At 35.5% G+C, this 18,069-nt stretch overlaps 1 protein-coding gene across 1 annotated transcript in view; it reads left to right on the forward strand.

Annotated features, from left to right (window-relative positions):
* The window catches only part of LOC106154221 (contactin-1a), a 95,604-nt gene that overhangs the window by 11,912 nt on the left and 65,623 nt on the right, over positions 1-18,069 (forward strand). The window contains exons 3-4 of the mRNA XM_087018663.1: positions 3,333-3,394; positions 15,772-15,815. The gene's annotated coding sequence lies outside the window, so the exon portion shown is untranslated. The remainder of the gene's footprint in view (positions 1-3,332; positions 3,395-15,771; positions 15,816-18,069) is intronic.

Here is an 18,069-nt window from a genome sequence, read left to right on the forward strand (position 1 = left end):
CCTTGTTTAACCCTAACTTACTTAAGTGAGACCAATGGTTTCCATGTGAGGTAAATAGTTTGAGAGTGAAAGAACATGGCAGCCTACATGCTCTCTAACTAGGGGATTGGATCTTTCATCAGTGGTGTAAAAGTAGCCAGACTGTAAGCTTGGGTGGTGGGTAAAACACAGCATTGGTTACAGGGCAGAGGAAGCTGTGCATGGAAGCTGTGCAGGAGGTTTGGAACACGGGGTCAGACGACTGCTATTGCAAAGGGGTGGGTTTCTTTCTTTTCCTTTTTTTTTGAAAAAAAAAAATGGAGTTCTTGTGCAAAATATTGGCGTTCTTAGAACTCAGATCATTTTTTCATTCAGAGTAAATTTTTTTTCTGACCAAAAAGGATGGTTTGTTTGAACACATCCCTTCACAGAATGCCCCTCTCCAAGCTTGGACGCCATAGTGGAAAAATTACTTTACTGCTTGTTTTAAGGGAACTCTAGAGATAATTTCGTTATTGTTAAAAGGTTTCAAATGAAGATCACCAATATGCAAGACTGCAGTGCTTTTCTTATTGCAAAATTAATTTGTGATGTTTTAAATTATAAAAAGAGGTCTTATAATTATAAAAGGAAAACACCACTTCTTAGAGATATGCGTAAAATCCCAAATGGTCAAGAGAGTGAACCAGAGGACATTGTGACACAGACGTACAATTTACAACTGTTCAACAATTCTCACATTGTTCCCTAAAAATCTACAAATATTGGTTTAAGTTCTAATAAAACGCATGTTAAAATGTCGTGGAAAGGCTGCTGAAAGGAGGGGTTGAAGTTGTGTATTTTTTAGATCCCCAGACAGTGAAGGGGTTTAATTTAGAAAGTAATTCAATATAACTGGCTCCACAAAGAGGATCTAGTTATGTTTATTTGGAAAATCCATACTTGAAGGAGAAAGGTACTTGTTATGGAAAAGAGAAGGGGGGGGGGGGGGCACACAAAAATCTTTGCACAATGTAAATGGATCAATTTACAAGCTAGGCACCTGCCCTCAGTGACGTTAAAACAACAAAAAATTCACTGAATGACAAAAGTCAATATGTGATTGCATGTAGAAGAAATACAGTTTTTTTTTTGTGGTTAACACTGTTAGATATAACTTCACTGCATGAACCCGCCCTAGTTAAAACTACCAATAATGGTAATTCACATTCTGCCAAATTAGAGCACGAAGGACATTGAAAGTGTACACTGTCTACACTATAATATGGCATAAAATTTATCTAAGAAAAAACTGCCATTTTTGTGTTAGTTGGGGCATTGAAAAGTTTCTTTGTCCGTAATTAGATATAGTTAACCAGTAATGTATATGTACTGTATACATATGGAAAAAAGAATTAGAACAACAGTACAGCGCCCCTCCCCCTCAGCCTCTGCCCACCATCCCCAACCACCCCCCCCCCCCTGACCCTGTATTTCCCCCCCCCCCCCCCCCCCCCCCACAGCTATGCAGGTAATGTACAGAGTAACATAACAGAGATAACATTAATGAAGTTGTCAAATTTCTAAAAGACTACAAAGGATTCCTGCTGGTCAGTTCATATTCTGGTGGTCACAGCAGCTGACCAGGGATGTCCAGTTGTGTCCAGATGATTGACCACAACACTCTCTGACCATTGCAGACCACGTGGAATTGATATCAACTTGAAAAGCAAAGCTATCTCAGAAAGCCGTGGTATTTTTTCCCTTCCATTTGAAGTTCATAGCCTTTGACCATTCACACTTTTTCTTCGCTCTGAATGTAATTGGTTGGATGGACAAAGGTGTGAAGTGAGAAGTGCATTAGTTTAAGTATTAATTCCATAAAAGAGGAATTAAGCCCTGGAAGTTTGGGTACAGAATTTTTTTAGATGTAAGAAAAAAAGAATGGATTGAGAAAGACTCACAGACTAAAAAAAAAAAAAATCAATTAAAATGTTTAGCAGGTGCAATTGAATTGCTAATTTGAGGTAAAATATAAAATTAAATTGTACAATAAGTATTTCTAAATAATAAATTTTTCACATGTTCAGAAAAGTGCACATAAATATGCACTCAGTTGCATTCACACATGCAGTTTACCATATGTAGATACTGGAAGATGATAGTCTTAATATAGATTTAATTTTTGGCATGATTTTATTCCGAAGAAGATCTAACCCTGACAGCTGAATGCCCCATCTTAATTAAACCCACATTTCTCAAAGGTGAAAATTCTAGCACCTTTCTTTAATCTTGATTTGAAAGACTTGCTTGAAGACATTATTTTGTATGATGAACAAATTTGAGTCTAGTGTATGCTGCTTTTATGGACGCAGTAAAAATTTTTCTCCAGAAAAAAAAGCCAAATAATATAGAAGAAATGTGGTCATTAACTTGAATATGAAAATGAAAAACAAAAATGTAGAAAGTGAAAATAGAACTAAATCTTACTTCCGTGATTTGGGGGACAGAGGCTTATGTTTGTACACTGATGAGTATGACTTTCATGATTTGAAAAGATTTTATTTCCTTCTCAGTTAAAGATAAGAGAAGTTATCTTGGAAGTTTAAATTCTGCTTGTTCAATTTTTCTTATTACTATAATCCGACTTGCAAATAAAAAAAAAAAGGTTAAGCAGGAGAAATCATACATGTAAACTTTTTTTTGAAAAAACAAAAATTCTAAACTGCACATTTCAGAGTTTTATGGCAATAAGCTTCCCAAATTGAATCAGCCTAAACACCTGCACCCCCTTCTATAGCAATGCACTAGTCCAGGAACACCCCAACTAAAAATCACTTGCTGAAATTCTGATTGATCTTCACAGTCAGCGGCTGGGGACAGACCAGGGACGGCCATTGAGAAGGTGTTTTGATCAGACATTCTGGACCCATGGTTTATCCATTAACATGGCAGCAATTTAGAGACACTATCATGTGGAAAGTTTGCTTTTAAATCAGCTGCCTCAGTCGAAAGTTTCAGAGTGCAGAAAAATTGGTGGAAAAATTGAAATTAATTGGGCAGCCCAAAGTGTGCAGTTAGTTGTGAAAATTGCCGAATGATGATAAATAGCTTGGGGAGGGTTTTGATTAGTCTGGTCAAAGATGAGTTGATGAAGTATGGGGTCTGGGATGGTGAAATGAAGCTTTGGGACCAAAACTGGGAAGGGATTCAATTTAGCAAGTGTTAAGAATTAGCACTGAACCATACTATTTGGTGTACCAGTCGGATATCTGTGTGCAGAAGTAGTCAGTTTGGCCAGCAACTTTGCCAACTACTGTAGGCTCTGGTACAAATGCACTGGTTCTGAAGTTTTACGTTTCTTGTTGTTTCAGAGTCATTCAGGAGTGGACATCACTGGTCATCCCAGCTGGCAGTCAGTTTATGTCCAGTATTGGTGAGTTGTGACTACTGTTATTACTATTGTTACTGCTGCTGTCTGTTGTATATGTTCACTGAAATTGCTTTCTTTTCATGGATCCATGATTAAAGAATCCTAAGACTTTCTACAGAATTTGAAAAAAATTGGATAAAGAAGATCAGCAACTTTTTATACAAAAATAGAATGCAAAAGATCAGCAAAGTATAAACTACTGAAAAAATAGAAAATACAGGTTTAGAAGCGAAGATATTTCAGGTAAAAAAAAATCAGTAAGACCATAATCCCTAGAGCACACTGTAGGTATATACAATTTAGTACTTGCATTAGCTGAAGAGTACTTAGTAAAGTGGCATGGGAAAGAGGAAGAGGAAAAAGTGACTAAATCCCAGGATTATTAAGATGGATTATTACAGCTTTTCAGTTAAGATGCCTTTTCGGGGTTGTACCTGAGATGATCCTCCCACCATGAAAAAAAATCACCCTAAATCCTGGTAAATCCATAGAAGATGGCATCTACAGTTTTTTCATCCTTCATCCTTCTTCTGTAAATAGCTTAGCTGAAAGCAAAATTCGCTCACATTAAAAAAATTATTTTGCACATTAAGATATTTTAGACTTGGAGAGACATTTTGGAGGGCAGTTAATTATGTAGGGGAAGAGTTTGCAAGTAAAAATATGTATGTAGTTGTAGTTTCTGTCAAAGGAAAGGAGAAAAGGAAGCTTCGGTGGTTTTTACTGTGTGCCAAAATGAATCAAATTAGTTGAAACTGGAATAATAAAAATTGTATAAGGTAGTGTTTTTTGTTTTAAAAAAAGATATGGTTCACAAATATTGAACAGATGATTGGATATTCTACTAATTATGCCAAACAGATTTTTGTATCAGAAATGATAGACAAGTTGGAAAGTTCAAGGTATTTTTTTCCAAACATGTGTTTCTACTGAAGGTAATTGCTCCCGGGCTTTAGATTCTGTATGAGGAAATTAAAACAAATTTTCCAGTCTGATGGCTTAGGACACAGTATGGAGTGAATCTGGAAGAATTCAGTGTTTATTGATAGACCATGCTTGGAACTGATTTGTGGTGGTGGATGGAGAGTGTGTGTATGTGTGTGTGTGTGTGGGGGGGGGGGGGGGGGGGGGGAGGCGGAGGGGAGGCGGGGGGAGGGGGGCTGACTAGCTGTAAAGTCAAGTGTACTAACAACAGGAATCTGATATTGAATATGAAAAACTGTTGACATTTTTTTGGTTCAAATAGCTGAAAGAATTTGTGTTGTCTATGGATGCAGTGAGACTGATGAAAGTTTATCTTGAATTCCAATACATTGCACATGGCAGTGAAATACAAGAGGAGCACTATTTGGGCTATATCTTAAATGACGTGAAACAGTTTGCAAAAATGTCAATATTTTTTACCAGTTTTTTTTTATCTCGCCTTTTTTTACCATTTTTTCTCATCTTTTTAAGAAAAAAAAACAGTAATTTATCATGTTAAATAACTTTAGCCATATATAAGCATTTTGACATATTAAATATATTTCGCTGAGCCAAAGTTTAATTTGAAATAGTGAAAACTTAGCAGAGTATATAAAAATGGTAGTGGAGTTGGGTAACTGGTAGTGAAAGAACCTGGACCTAAGCTAAGGAACCTCTCTAATGTTTTTAGATAGGAAAAGAAAGATATTAGAATACCCTGATGTTTGCATTCCTGTGTTAAGTGTTTATTTTCATGTCAGTGGGTCTCCCTATAGTACTGGGAGTTCAAGTTAGAGCAGGTACATGTACATGGTTAAATCACTTCTCTGACCTCACTTGTAGCCAACATGGACTTCTGTTTTTAGTGTGTTCACTGTCAGTAATAGTATTTAACACATTTGTACTCAAGAGGTACTGTACGTGTTGTACATTCTTATGCCAAGTAGGTTATTTCAGTGTGACACTAGAGAAATCTTTAGTGCTAGTTACAAATGACACTTTCTCTACACAGATTTAACTGTTGTTGAAACAAAAAACAGTAAATGATAGATTTTTAGTGGATACAATGAATATAAATATGATCTATTAAACTTTATTACTGCAATTGATATAAATAGATAAGATATCATCACAAATGATATGAAGTAGATAAAATGTTTGTCAACAGAATCAGTAGATGAGGTAGCATGAGCATACATGTTAATAAAGTCGTCTTATAAAGCAAACAGATCTCCCCTGCTCTATCTCAGGACTTGGGTTTTACCAACAGAAATCTCAGAAGCTGATCCCAACAGGACATTACTGATTATTGCATCACAATTAGGAGGCGATTAAGCTGTTTGATTGACACCACCATTGTTGATTAAATGAAGTCAAACACCTGAGGATGATTAAGCCCAGTGCTGCATGCAAAGGTTCTCAAACAAACCTGGTGTGCCATGTTTAGATCTAAAAAAGATTAAATAAGAAATGGAAGGACATTTAAGATTTTTCGCTCAAAATGCACAATCCATTCCTGTAACTATTAGAGATAATAAGATTTCGCCCTGTGTTAAGTCAGAAGTGTCTAAATACACCCAACCTTGGAGCGAGCTTAGATCAAGGTTGATCCAGTTATTCTGTGTGAACTCTCCTAATTTTGACTGGCCATTTCTCTGGGAACTGCTCTCTGGAAATTACAGCTGGTTACATCACAGCGGTGGCTGCTGAGATAATCCAGTTTTGATTGACACCTTAGCTGAAGATAATTAAATTAGCTCTGGTGGATTAAGAGAGGTCATGTGGTCTGTGGGGTTCTAGGTGCAGACTGGATTCTGGAAGGAAATATTACTGAGAAAACATTTGTTGGTATTTGAAAATATCCAGGAGAGAATACAGGAGAGCAGAGGATTGCAGAGTTTAGGCTGTAGTTCAAATTGATTGTAAGTGCAGCTTAGATTTTAGTAGACACATGAGCACATACGCATGCACTTTTTTATGTTTTAGATATATTTCATATTTTTAAGATACTCGTTTTTGTTTTCACAGTGTTTTTCCATTGAATTATTTTGGCTTTATTTCTCAAAATTCCTTTTCCACTTCACACTTTCATATAATGAACACCAGAGCAAATTGTCTTTTTTATCACAAAGAGAAGTAGATGAATTTAAAGTTCACTTTTACCTTGTAAACGTATTGATCGACTTAATTTTTTGCAAATTTTTTAAAATTATACAATGTATCTGTCATCAAGCTGTATACTGTATATAGTCTCCCCTGGACAGGAAGTTGGTTAATACTGACCGCTATGACCAGGTGGACAGACAGAGAGAAGGGTGGACTGATGATAGATACTGCCAGGAAGATATGGCAGAAATTAGTCCAATTAGTCTGTAGATGGTAGGTTGAATGGTTGAAGAACTCTAAGTGACATTTTCAAGATGTGTCAGCTAAGGAAGTCATATAGTAAAGTCCACTTCTGCAGAAAAATGACCCTTTGAAATTACTGGCTACAGGTCTGAACCATCTGATACAAAATAGAAAACTAAAATCAGGAATAACCTGCAGCCATCATTAAGGAAGTTATGGAATCTCTGATATCAACAGTGCCGGTGTCTTAATTAGAGCTGAGGCAGGCCTCCACCTGTTTAATTGAATTAGTTAGAGGTGGTGAGTGTTGTCTGCTTCAGGTGGGCAGTTTGGAATGGGAAAAGCGGGGGATATTTTTTTCCTCTTAAGAATAGTAATAATAAAATTTGAAAAAGAGAAAAAGAATCATTGTTTGGAAAATTTCTTTAAAAAGTGATGGACTGTGTGCACTGTGCAACCAAAAGAATACAGTTTTGTTGGTAAATGTATGAAAAATATGAAACTGTTGCAGATGTGAACTTGAAGGAAAAAAGCATTAAAAATCCTTGCGAAATTATATTAACTTACAAACCATGGAATTTTGATAACTTGTTTTAATTGCAAATTATATGACATTGTCTCACAATACACAATTTTTTTTTTTTTTTTTATATCCAACCTGGATATGCAAGAATACATCTCCATTCTTTTGTTTATTATTTGTGTTTTAACACCAGTTCTGGTCTGTTACCTTCTTGTCACCCATTTTAACCTAGAAAGATTCATGTCCCATGGTTCCTGGCAATGGCAATAACAAAGTACAAACTTTCAAGACTTGTTTTCAGCAAAGATGCCAAACTAGAAGATTTGTGAGAGAATGTGGTGATTAATTTAGATTCTTCCATACAAATTTAACACTTGAATCTACATAGATTTCGTATGATACAGAAAAGGTTTCAGATGAAATGCATATTTTTGTATAGCAGGATGTGGATGAAGAAACTTCATGGATTCTGAGCATTTGCATTAAATCTTGTGGCAGAATCAAACAAATTACCATTTTGAATAAAATCCATTCGATTTTCATTAAACCCACCAAGTTAAATTAATGAAGTGTGTAATCAAGATTATAGATTAAAGTTTTATCAAACAAGTACACGTTTAATCGGAATTAAGATTTTCCTTCAGATCTTACATATTAGCCATCAAAACAAGAACATAAAGCAGAGTACCTCAAGGTGACAGGATCATTTGTCAAATCTTTCCTCTCAGACGGCAGTGTTAGGGTCCATTGCTTCTACCCTGGTCTCTGGGGGTATATCACCAAGATTCTGTCTAGAAGGAGAAGACAGAACAAGACTGGGTTTATAAGGACGCAATGAAAAGATATTTTGAAAAGAAGAAAAAAAAAGGACAGTGGGACTTAAGAGTGGAATTATGTAAAAGTGCAAAAAAAAAAAAAAAAAAAAAAAAAAAAAAAATATATATATATATATATATATATATATATATATATATATATATATATATATATATATATATAAAATAATAATAATTATAATAAAAGTAAAATAATAATAATAATAAATAAATACAAAAAATAAAAAGAATAATCCTTTGTTATTTTTAGGATAAGTTGAAACTGTTTAGTGAAAGAAAGAATGGTATATTTGCAGGAGAAATTGTTTTAAAGTTTTTTTTACATTGCTGTACTTAAAACTGCTTAAACAAGGTTTAAAAGCAAAAAGGTAGATTTGGTAACACTTAAACTGTCAAACAAGGAAAATCTATTGTAATATTATTTGACAATAGAACCTAAGTTTTCAACAAAGAAAAGACCCAAGTATATTGTGTAATATTTAACGTGTTCAACAAATTACCATTATTGAGATGAGGAGCACTGCAAGCATCCTAATAGGATCCATTACTTTGAGAGGAAAAATAGACGGGGGTAATTTTGATCATTGAAAAAGCGCAGCAGGTAAATTCAAATTTAACTCAGCCCCTTGAGAAAGAAAAGTCTTTTCATTGAACTCCCTAGGTGCACCCTTTGGTGTCCTATGTTGCTGATAATTTCCCTGTCCTTTGGGGGCAATGAAAGAAAAACGGTCCTCTGCTACTAATCAACACAAATTGGTATAAATTGGTTGTCAACAGAGCCACTGGACACGATGATTGCTCTGTATGCTGTCACAGGGTGAATTATGGCACTAGACTTTACTATCTAAGTGGGGATTAAGTGGACCAAAGTGGGAGTAATAATAGCTTGGACAACAGATGGGCTTGTCTTGAGTAATTGGTTTTGATTGAGCTATGGTCAATACATAACATGGGTGATAGCATCCCCCTCCCCCTTTCTGGAGTCTGTCTCTCTCTCTCTCTCTCTCTCTGTTATTTGCTTCCTTTATTTCTTTCGCGCATTTAAATTTTTCAGTTATTATATATATATATATAGAGAGAGAGAGTTGAACAATTGAATATTTAATCAAATATTTTTTGTTTGGTTATGGAAATGTGTGTAGTCTCCGTTGATAAAATTGTTTTGAATTCTTGGCACTCGGCACATGGTCAGTAGAGAACAAGATCGACCTGATTTATCAGATGTTTAGATATATATAGTATGTCCATTTAATGCCCAGTGTGCCCCCCTCCTGCCCTGTCCTGTCCTGGAGGGAGGTTCTCACCTGACATTACTTAATGGACAGGTCATTAAGTCACTGACTGACCAACCACACTAACTGCCCTGGGGTCACTACTGGGATTTATGACATTGTATTAGCAGGGAGAGGGTAGGACAGGGGGGAGTTTGATAAAAACAGCAAAGTTTTTTTCCATTTGTTATGTTTCAATGGTTTAGTATTTACTCTTATGTTAACAGATTTTTTTAAAGAAAATATAAATTAGATGTTTTTAACCTGTATTTTTTACTTTTCATAAATTATCCTTTGGAATTTCTTTTTTTTTTATTATAAATGATCAAACTTCTGCACTGAATACTGAGTTATGATAGAAATCATCTACATTTGAAATGAAGTTTTTTTTCGTTGATGATTAAAAAGTCAAACAGTGGTGTTTATGTCTTAGATAGCCCCTGTGCTATTCTAGTTGTAGACAGCTATCACCCCTTCACAACAGGACTGATGTTAACTGGGCCTTGTAGTGATGTAACTGACTCACTAATGGGTTGTTCCTATTGTCATTATTGTTGATGTTATGATGTGATAACAATGTGGAATAATGTTATTGTTATATACTGTATGGAGAGTTGACAGCGATACATGTACAGTGAATGGATTGCAAGGAAGATTTGTTGAATTGTGAATATGGCTATAAGCAGCATGCAGTGGAAGTGGAGATATTGTACCTGAAGGAAACAGTATTATTATGCTGACAATTCCACTGTTATTTTCAACAATATTGAACCAAGGGATGTTAATTCATGTACTTGAAGAAAATGTAAGTAGTGCTTACTAGAAAACAACAAAAAGAAATGTTCTTAAATCTACTGTCTTGGGAGCTAATAGCATGCATATATGTTTTTTCTTGTCAGACAATCGTAATGATGGTGTCACGATGATCACGCATGTACATGTACAGCTTTAAGAGTTCAATCAGAGACCCAGATTAATATGAAGCACTGTTTACATGCCCATCATATTAACAACCCCTCAGACATTATTGACATCCGACCAAGAATGTCACTCCCAGAGCTAAATCCCTGGTTGAGGTGGCACACACCGCGGTGGTCTGCCATCTTGTTCCATGTCCCTCCTGGCCACTATGAGTCCTGTCAGTGTATGTGTGAGTCTGGTCACTCTTTTCCCTGTGGCCTTCCCATCCTATTGTCTGTGAGTGTCTGTACCAGTCAGCAAAGCCTTGCCACTGAATATACATCCCCTCTAGAGTAGGCACTGAGGAAGTTTAATTAGCATTGTATTAATGATCACATTGCTAATAGGCTGTTTTGTTATCATGAAGATAATTTCTTTACCTTCACTTTTGTGAGTTGTAATTGAATCCCCAATCCCATTGTGAGTTAATGAAGACAATATTAAGAAGAGGTATTGGTTTGGAGTATTGATGAATTGTGTTGCGCGGGGTTGAAAAGCTGAAAGCGTTGGCAGATTAGCTGTTGCTTTTCTCTCTTTCTGCCTCGATGAATAATATTTGACTTATTACTGATGTCAGGGAGTATGTTATTGATTCTCTGTTAACTCTCTGCATCTACAAGTATATCTCTTTTTACCTGTACTTGTGCCTGTCAGCATGCTGACTTCTTACATATCAGTAAAAATGTGTTTGCATGTGCATGTTCATGCGTGCAATAGGCATTCTTGTGCACGATCACTCTTTTATTTGCGTGTGTGATGCACGTGTTGGAACGAGTGATAAAGTCATGAGCACGTAGTGTATTGGTGACCAATAACACCTTTACAGATCTTTACAAGTGGTCAGTGAAGAGATTTGACCTGTGGTTAGTGGATATTGATGTCCAATGTTCACCCACTTCAGGTTCCTGTGTCCTGTTCCTCCCTCAGATGACTTAATAGCCATTGACGGGCATTGATTTCCTGATTGCCTTTGCAGACAAAGTGCTACACTTTGTGTCACACGTCCTGTGCCTTTTGTTTTTATTAATATAATGACCGCGTCGTAAATGTAGCACATTGCTGAGCTGGCTTTTATCAATTTGCTCTAATTTGTTTCTTTAAACTAGACTATTTTTAGTTGTGCACATTAAGAAATATACTGGAATCAAACTTTAAAGTGAATTTTAAGTTAAAAAATAAATAAATATTAATCTATGTTTGTACTAGAAAAATAGTCAATGCTAAATAGTAGACTTAAAAATCATATAATAAAAATAGTTACAGGAGTATGTGACTGAACATATCCCTGCCTGTAACTGTGTGTAACACAACATTGTATTACATTGTGAAACAATATAACATTGTATAACAAGGAGTCACAATGAGTCGTAATGAAGTGAGATTATCAGCTTATTGTATTGAGTTCTAGTAATAGCAGGATTGATTGCAGCAGAATTGGGATATGTACCAGTGGGAAATAGATTGTTCTGCTCCGTGGGAATTGATTTAAGACTTTCTGTACAACAGTGATGAATACTTCATGAATGGACTGGCAGTTGTAGTATCTGTGTTTGCATGTTTGTAATAAGTGTTACACATTGCTAGGAAAGATGTTCTTGTCAATGTAGATTATTGCTTTTATTTCTTCTTCAAATATGATACACCAGAATGAGGAAAGGTATACATATTGCATATAATAAAAAATTAAATAATAAATATTGATATGTGTGAAAATCCTGATAATACTTTGTATTTATATAACCTTTAGCAACTGACTTAAACATATATTTGATATTAATTATGTATTCCTGTATAATGGCAGTAACTTGTTGACTCTGACTTTGACTCTGTAGCAACTTTATTTGACCAAAGTGCCACAGCCTCTGTCTGTTACACTTTAGTTCAGTTTTACTCAGCTAAGTATAACTACAGTGCCTCACTCCATTAAACATTATAATTAATCTCATCCTCATCAGGGGCAGTATTGATTGTTCATATACCCACAGTTATGGACAAGAAATATTTCCTGATTAAGTCCTGCACTTGGCTGTTATCCATGTTACAGGGCCCAAGTATCAGGCAGTTTGTCCCAGGAACATGGATGAGTCTGAAATTTCATTAACTTTCCTGTTTTACCTGCTTCATTGATTTGACATTAAAGCCCTGAAAGATGAAGATCAATTCCTGTTGCATGGCGTAAGGTAAATTATGTCTGTTTACACTGCCAGGGGCTCCAGTTTCACACCAATATATGAATTAATAAGGGTTATTTTGCAAGTCATCCACTGTAAAATTAATAGTGAAAATTATTCTTTAAATTTATTCGTAAGACTGCCTCTTTGTCTCGAAAAATTAATCACCAAATCTAAGGACTTCAAAGTTTTTTGTGTAATGAATTGAAAATGGGCAAGGAATAGAAGTGATATAGAAAATGAAAAGAGACAGCGCATTTTTTTTTAAATCTTCAGTAACTTGTGAGAAGTGATACATCTTCAGTTTAACAAGGTAATTAATCATACATTATTGCAATTGGAACAGCAAAAAATATACAATAATTATTTGTTTGAGGAGATAATAGTTATTCCCTGTTCCCTGCCAGAACCTCCTGACTGAGTGAAATAGAGCTGAAATGCAGAAAAGAAGAATATTGATTATTTTTCACAAGGAAATTGACACAGCTGAGATTATGTAGATTTCCACAGGTGAAAACAATGCAGCGGCTTTAACAATCCATATGTATTGGAAACATGCTACTACCTATGGGCCCTTATAATGGATAACAAATAAGTTGTGGTAATTATACATTTTCCTGACCTAAACTGTTCATGTTGTATGCAGGAAAGGAGGATTGCAGACTCAAAAGAACATCAAACAGCCAGTTGAAAAGGTGAAAACAAAATGGAGACTGAAGCCGTCTGTCAGTTTTTTAAAGGGGACCCAATCAGACGGATATGGATTAGAGGGCAGATGAGTTTTTGATATTTGATTACGCGCGGAGAGTCATTGTGGACGTAACTTTGAGTTATTGTAGGTAGAGAATTGACTGAAACTAATGAAGCAAGCATCGTGGATTATGACGGCTGACATGCAGTCATGGAACTTCATGTAAGAAAACCATTAGCATGGGCAGGAAAAGATGAAGCCTGAAGTCTGCTTCTTACATTTGTGAATGATTTTAGGAATAAATCAGGCAGGTGAATTACTTCATTTTACTTGGGTGATCATTATCAAGTAGATTGAACCTTGGCAGCTATGAGTGAATACAACTATTTTAAATGAATATATTGGATAGACTGATTATCTAGATAGACTGTTATTATACGTACATACTCTGTACAATAGGCAGATTCTGAGAAATGAAGAATAATTTTAGTCACTCTGGAAAATTACTACAAGCTATTTGGGCAAAGATTTTGTCATGAACTGAGCTATATATAGGATGAGGTTATTGTGGTAAATAGCATAGTTTGTGGTTTAATGTCAGACCTGTAAAACAAACAGCCTCATCAGTTTGATAAGATGTTGCAATTTGGTCATTACTAGCTTTCTTATTGAATCTTCTTATTCAATCGCCGTGATTCTTATACATGAAAAGTGTCCATTAGGAGGAAGGAACCAAGAGATAAAAGTTGACATCAGATATTAAATATGTGACAGCATTTACAAACTGATTTATTTAGCAATAGCCAGAAACTGTGGCATGATGTTACAATTAAGCACGGCAATATCTAATAATAGTTCGTGTGACATTATAAAAGATTCTGGCTCACAAAATTAAAAAATATATATTACATATAAATAGACACCTTAATGGAAAAACAACAAGATCATCAATCGATAGCCACAGTTTAATAAAGGAGGAGGTGACAGGAAGAAGGGGAATGAGACGGTGTGTGTGTGAGTCGAGGAGAACCTGTGCGAGCTGAGGACGTGATCCAACGTTGCCATAATGGCCTCACTTAAGCTTATGATGGATGTTTACACAATGCTGTTCTGTCGTTCACACGCCAGAAGCTGGTAAGGTGTCATTTTTAGTGATTAGACATCTGCTAACTGATCACAATGCTGCTCATATCTTTTAATATTTACAATGGATCTGTTTTGGCATAATGGATATCTGCTGCATCTATAATGGCAAGATAATGGTAGCTGATGCTTTAGGGGAATATCTGGGATAAGCGCTTGCTGATGGATTTTTTGTTTCTGGTGACAATGACAATTCTGGATGTAACGGATGGATTTAATGTCAGATAATGTGTGCTTGATGTCACCAAGTGGGTGCTAGACTGGAGAATATATGACAGTCCAGGTTCTTTCTGTTGGATCTAGAGTGATTTTCAAGGTGATAAAAGCTACATTGTCAGGTGGCTGGTGTTGTTGATGTTGTTTTATCGAATTCTAGGCAATTTGTCTGGGTAGTTTATTATAAAATGGCAAGCTGTCTGCACCAGCACTTACATATACTGGTATAGTACATGTATGTTTTTTGTCAATTATTCTAAATGTAGGTAATATGTCCCAGCATGGTGATGCTGTTATTTCATATCCAGGTAATGTAGCCTAAACAGGTTGAAATCAATATAATATAATATAGGTACGGGTATAAGATATGATATGGTTTCTGTGTTTTGACACAGAATATCAGTACATCATTAAGTGGAATGATTGTATACAATTTTTTAGGCAAATAGTCCTTTATTGAGTTAAAAGAGAATCTGTGCTCTAATTGCAAGTGAATAAATCTGATGAACAATATGTGAAATAAAGCTGGCAGGTAAAATTTATGTAACATACTATAGTGGGCTTAACAGTGCATATGTGATATAAATTTATGATGTGGTGTAAGCTTTTTGTACTTCCTAAATTCTAATATAAGAAACTGCAGTGCATGTTCTCCAGGAAATCAGCCTCGGATATATTTTTAGATTTATCCTGATTGATCTGAGGATTTACAGCTCTACATAGACATGGCTTACGTCTTATAGTTGACATGGAGTCAATGTGATAGATTTACCAGAGATTACCACAGAATGCCTAATTGAGCACTTAATTGGTTTAAGAATATTTTATATACCATGCTGATTTTTTTACAGTTTCGTTAGTATAAGCATTTAGTTGAATTAAACCTAGTAAGTAAGGCTGCATTTATGTTGGCCAAATTTTGCTTTATCACATTAAATGTTGAAACAAGCTCATTTTACAAAGTGATTATATTGTACTCGATACCCTTGATCTAGAAGCAATTTGAACCAGAAGAACAGGCAGCAATGATATATTGTTCCTATGCCCTAATGAAATGAAAAGGATGCTCTGAGATCTAATTAGGTGATGGCTTTATAACTGTCTTCATCAGATAGCACTGGTATTAAATTAATAGCAACAATAATTTCTATTCATCATTGGCATTAAGGCTGAATTCTGTTGTGTCAGTGATAATACTGTGATATGAATATTTCACAGCTCTGTTTGATTTTATATTCTCTTTGTTTTTCATTTCAGAAAATTACAATTGTTGAAAGAAGACACAGTGACTTATTCTACAGGTAAGAGAAAATCTGTATTTCCTGCAAAACTGGGAGTGCAAATGATCTCAAATTAGATAGACATTGTTTGTTATGTACAGTCCTTGGATTATTTGTTTAGCATTGCTGTATGCTGTGCATGACAAACAAATGACAGCAGATAATTGAAAAATAACCTTACAAAGTAAAAGTTTGTTACCCTCAATTTCACCTTATAGTTATGCCAGTTTATACCATCAAATACCTAAACTGACACATGTATAACAGTGTTGTTTTACAAGATTTTTTTCTAGACCCCTCGTTCTGGCCAAACAATTAGGCTTCTTTGCTGAGGTCTCCCCCCCCCACCTCCCCTGCCATCAAAGCTACCCCTGCATTAATTAATCAATATCAAAAACTGAGGTAATATTAACAGTGTTGGCTTCCATCACTTGGGAACAATAGTATGCCAGGCGCGATAAGTGAATCTTACCTGCGACCTTCATAAAGCTATGGCAGAGGAGTTCAGCTTGTCATGCAATGCTGTAATTGAGGGTCTTCTCCCCAGGGGGAGCTGTAGTTAGGGCGATGTGAACTATTGGATTTTTGTGTGCGGCAAGAAGATGATGTTGTTGTGTCAGTCTGGAAGAATATGCAGTTGATTATGTGATATGATTTTTTATATGATTGTGTTTTATGGATACAGGTTGATTGACTGTCAGTTGTCTTCAGAAAATAAAATTGTCAGTCCTCTGTTATCAAATTAATTCATTAGAAGTCCAGCAAAAGTTGAATAGCATTTTACATGCACCAGGTATGAAACCAATGTTTGGCAAATTATTTTTATTACCTGGGATGCAAGTATGAATCAGTTATCATGATAATAATATAAGTGTCTCAAAAGTGAAGTATTTGTGTATTTCACTCTTTATTTGGCACGTGGCAGTGAGATGAATACTGCAGTTTAAGACTGTTAGCATTTGAATCGGCAAACCATAGGCGACAGTTAGTATGCTTATCAGCAGAACAAATGGGAATTAATGGTGTTTTTATGGGCAAATTACCATTTGTGTGTAAAGTGAAGTGTCCAATTTGATTCCAGGTCTGAAATATAAACACATGCTTGTATAATTTCCCCACTTGTCACCAGACTTGGTTGTCATGGCAGAAAGACATACAAATGCAGTATTTGGGATTATATCGTCTCAGTTTGAACATTCTGTAGCCAATAGTGTTCTGTGAGTACAAACAGGTTTGGACAGCCTAATAGTAAAGAAATAGCCTCAAATTGTACCTTTCATTTTGGTTTTTATTTATGGTTGGGATATGATATGGTATTGTTAACTGTTGTAATAACCATAATATAACCTGAAAAGTTGCATTATGGCTTCAGGGTATAATTTTGTGCAGATGTTTTTTTTTAAATAAGGATATCTCTGTTGCCTCAAGTGGTTTTAGATTAGGGAAATTATAGAAGTAATGGGAAAAAATGAGCCTCACATCTTTTATTGACAGCTGACTTACTGAACTTTGCCTTTTTATGTAGAATTTGTTTTTATGATGTATTTTTATGAGACCAGTTTAAGTGGCTTTGAAAAGCAAAGTTGAAACATAGATGCCAAAGAGGACAGCCAAGTATATAATCAAAATATTATTTATTTATTTATTTTTACCAGTCATTTTATACCCACATTGTTTTAACTGCTTTCCAAGTGCTCTGTTATGGCATTAATTTTTAATCTTTAATTTCTTCATTCTTTTTCTCTCTCTCATATCCACAACATAGTAACTCGTCCACCCAGACCCAGTAGACAAACCCAGCTCATTGATCTGCTCCATAAACTCAATACACAAAGTCTGTAACTTTGCCTTAAGTGACTACCATTGATCCACTGACCTCCGACAAAGGCGGGGTCGCTAGTGTGGGGGGTGGGGGACGGAGGGATGTGGGCCGTGACATTGTTCTTGGACACTTATTTCTTTAAGGTTCTCAACATTGAAAGAATATTGCGATAAACAGTCTAATAGGTTAGTTGATAGAGTCTGATTCTTGTTATTATGAAAGGGATTGCCTTTATAGATTTGGCCCTCCTGTATTAATTTATATGATAGTTCTTGACTGTAGATTGTGCTATGACACATATTGGCATGTTCAAAAGGCATTGGTGATACTGAAAGAGTGTGTTAGTCTGGTGATATATGTCTGTGAGTATACCATTCATAGCCCATTGGTCAATTAGTGACTTTTGAATTATGTAGCTTTGGAACCAAAGGTTTCTCCTGTTACTTAGTGAAG

This window comes from Lingula anatina, chromosome 7 (genome assembly GCF_051362555.1).
Source record: "Lingula anatina isolate TDL-2025a chromosome 7, LinAna3.0, whole genome shotgun sequence".
Taxonomy (NCBI): domain Eukaryota; kingdom Metazoa; phylum Brachiopoda; class Lingulata; order Lingulida; family Lingulidae; genus Lingula; species Lingula anatina.